Genomic DNA, 4,039 nt, shown 5'->3' on the forward strand with positions numbered 1-4,039 from the left:
TCACTGGCAACAAATATCGTCAGTTGTTTCCATTGACATGAAAGGCTCACTTGATTTTTGAGAAAATGTCTGCCAAATTACCTAAATATGAACAAACCTAGTTTGTTGTCAGGTGTTCTTTCCAGTACAAATGAATTCCATGAGAAACATAGCTAGTCCACTTAAAACTCAAACAATCTCAGCACTTATCCTCAAGACAATCACCATACTTTGATATACAGCAGAAATGATTTTTATATACTTCGTATTTCATCACATGGAATATTAAAAACACATGCACGGTTAAGTTTTAATCAAATTAATAATTTTTACTGCTCCATCAAGGACATTCTAAGGGGAAGCTTACAATTAAAAAACAAACAAACTGTGAATGTGTGACAGTGAAGAACACAATGACGGCTAGTACAGTTTGGTGCCACTGCCTCGATTCATATGCTAAGTAGGCATAGATTTATCTACCATTGCTTTTGTGCCATCAGTGCAAGTGTCAACACAGGGAAAAAGGCAAATAATGTCTTAATATTGTTATGAAAATAGTTTTGACCTCATAGACTCCCTGAAAGGGTGCCCAAGGCCTAGGGTTTTGGGGAGCACATTTTGAAGATCTGCTATCCTAGGACATAGCCTTGGACACCTATACCAACAATTAACGTTTAGGCAAAGAAAGATTAAAACGGTAGACTGAGAAGAAGCTAGAAAGGCAGAAGGAAAACAATGAGAACGTGGTATCGTGGAAGTAGGGAAAAGAGGAACAATCAGGAACTCATGGAAAAACAAAAACTGTACCAGAAAAATCAATAACCATATATATATGACTTTAACTAAGATGTAGTAAAGGGCTTCCCTGGTGGTGCAGTGGTTAAGAATCTGCCTGCCATTGCAGGGGAAATGGTTTTGAGCCCTGGTCTGGGAAGATCCCACATGCCGTGGAGCAACTAAGCCTGTGCTCCACAACTACAGAGCCTGCATGCCTAGAGCCCGTGCTCCGCTACAAGAGAAGCCACTGCAATGAGAAGCCCACTCACCGCAATGAAGAGTAGCCCTTGCTCGCTGCAACTAGAGGAAGCCCACGCATAGCAACGAAGACCCAACACAGCCAAATAAATAAATTAAATAAATAAATTTATTTTAAACAAATGAAATGTAGGAAAAATTTGTTGATTATCTTACACTGATGGAATATAAGATATAAATCCATTTGATCTTGTTTCTAGGGGATCCTGACATTGACAACACAGAGAAGGAAACGCAATCTTGGCACACTACATTGTTCTGCAGTGAGGAATATCTACATACTCATAAGAAAACATAAATCTGTTTATGGATTCTTAAATTTTAGAACCAATCTATGAATAAACCATAAAGAAGTGCGTTATGGCTACACAATAGAATATAAACAATTAAGCTTGACAATGTAAATGAAAGGAAGAAATGCTGTCCAGGATGTGGCAAATTCTCAAACACTGCCAGTGGGAGTATAAATTGATACCAGAGTATGGAAAATGGTTTGGCAATATCCACAACAGATGAGATATGCATACCCTATGACTCAGAAATTCTATTCTTAAAATTATACCCTAGAGAAATTGGCACATGCACACCAGAAAAGAAAAATTTTACCATAGCAATATTTATAATAATAGCCCCAAACTGAAAACAACCCAAATGTCCATGAACAATAGAATAAATAAAAAACTGTGGTATAGTCATACAATGGAATATACAAACTATAACAAAATGAATGACTTACAGCTGCTTTAAACAACTTGTATGAATCTTAAAAACAATATTGAATGAAAGATGACACAGGGACTTCCCTGGTGGCACAGTGGTTAAGAATCCGCCTGCCAATGCAGGGGACACAGGTTCGATCCCTAGTCCAGGAAGACCCACATGCTGCGGAGCAACTAAGCCCGGGTGCTACAACTACTGAGCTTGCGCTCTAGAGCCCACAAGCCACAACTATTGGGCTCGCATGCTGCAAATACTGAAGCCCGTGCGCCTAGAGCCCGTGCTCCGAAACAAAGAGAAGCCACCACAATGAGAAGCCCAGGCACCGCAACAAGGAGTAGCCCCTGCTCGCCGCAACGAGAGAAAGCCCTGCTCAGCATCGAAGACCCAACGCAGCCAAAAATAAATAAATAAATAAATTAATTAATTAATTTTAAAAAATAGGCAAACCTATGGGATACATACTTCAGTGATAGGCCATAAAGAAAAACAAGGAAATGATTACCTCTTAAGGGGGAGAAAGTGCTGTGAATGGGAAAGGATACACGCAGGTTCTAATTCTTGACCTGGTTAGCTGTTCACTTTATCCATTCATTTGTATATTTGTTGCTTTTGATTTTGGGGAGGCACTTTTCTGTGTATGCTATATTTCACAATAAAGAAGGTTAAAATGTTAAAAACAAACAAAAATTGAAAGAACATGGGGTAGGGTGATATATTCTCATTTTACAGAGTGAGGATATAAGAGATTCTGTCTAAAATTGATGGAGGGAATTTCCTGGCAGCCCAGTGGTTAAGACTCCGTATTTTCACTGAGGTGGTCCGAGGTTCAATCCCTGGTCGGGGATCCCACAAGCCGTGAGACATGGCCAAGTAAATAAATATAATGAAAAGTTTTTTTTTTTTTGCGGTACGCGGGCCTCTCACCGCTGTGGCCTCTCCCGCTGCGGAGCCCAGGCTCTGGACGCGCAGGCCCAGCGGCCATGGCCCACGGGTGCAGCCGCTCCGCGGCACGTGGGATCTTCCCGGACCAGGGCTCGAACTTGGGTCCCCCGCATCGGCAGGTGGACTCTCAACCACTAATGAAAAGGTTTTTTTAACTTTTTAAAAGGGCTTCCCTGGTGGCGCAGTGGTTAAGAATCCACCTGCCAATGCAGGGGACCCATAGTTCGAGCCCTGGTCCGGGAAAATCCCACATGCCGTGGAGCAACTAAGCCCGTGCGCCACAACTACTGAGCCTGTGCTCTAGAGCCCGCGAGCCACAACTAGTGAAGGCCGCACGTCTACAGCCTGTGCTCTGCAACAAGAGAAGCCACTGCAATGAGAAGCCCGCACACTGCAACGAAGAGTAGCCCCCTCTTGCCGCAACTAGAGAGAAGCCGGCACGCAGCAACGAAGACCCAACACAACCAAAAATAAAATAAATTAAAAAAAATAATAAATTTATTTAAAAAATTAAAATTGATGGAGTAGTAAGTAAACATTCAAAGATGTTCCTTAAACAGATAAACGATAAATATCAAAAATAGGGAGGAAAGGGAGGATGGGCTAAAGTAAGTGTGCTCAATCCTCATGGTTTATAGTGGCAAGTCAAAATTTGACTTTGGGGACTAGGACTCAGTGAGGTAGAATATTTTTTCCCATTATAAACACTATAAACAATATTGTACCATTTGGTTTTACCATATGATAGAGTAAGTGGATTTAAGAAACAAAATAAATCACCGCAAGATATATTTTTTTAATATTTCTGAACAAGCTTAAGGAAAAAGAAATGCAATATAGTGTAGTATATTGTTAAGCATGTGAATTATGGAGAAAATTGGGGCCAGATGGCTTGGGCTCAAATCTTTGCCTTGGCACTTTCTTAACTGTATGATCCTGGGCAAGCCATTTATCCACTTGGTTTCCTTGTCTGAAAATGGAGGCAATAATCATTTCTATTTTATATGGTTGTTTTGAAGATTAACACATGCAAAGCACTTAGAATAGTGTTAAGTATATGTGTGTTAATTATTAGCTATCATTGAGTATTTAATTCTAATAAATGAAAGATGAAGGCTGAAAATTAGTCAGTGGACTTACTAACATGTAGGTCATTGGTGATTTTAATGATATGATTGAGTGTGGAGTCAGAAACTGGACTGAAGATGAAGCAGAAAAGAAATAGAGATACATACTGAAGTGTCTATAGGCAAAATTGTCTCAGATTTATTTTAAAATACTGCAGGAGAAAACGACTGTGTGTGTGTGTGTGTGTGTGTGTGTGTGTGTGTGTGTGTGTGTGTGAAGGGTGGGGAGGAGAAAA

This window comes from Neophocaena asiaeorientalis, unplaced genomic scaffold, assembly GCF_003031525.2.
Source record: "Neophocaena asiaeorientalis asiaeorientalis breed wild unplaced genomic scaffold, Neophocaena_asiaeorientalis_V1.1 scaffold65, whole genome shotgun sequence".
Classification (NCBI taxonomy): Eukaryota; Metazoa; Chordata; class Mammalia; order Artiodactyla; family Phocoenidae; genus Neophocaena; species Neophocaena asiaeorientalis.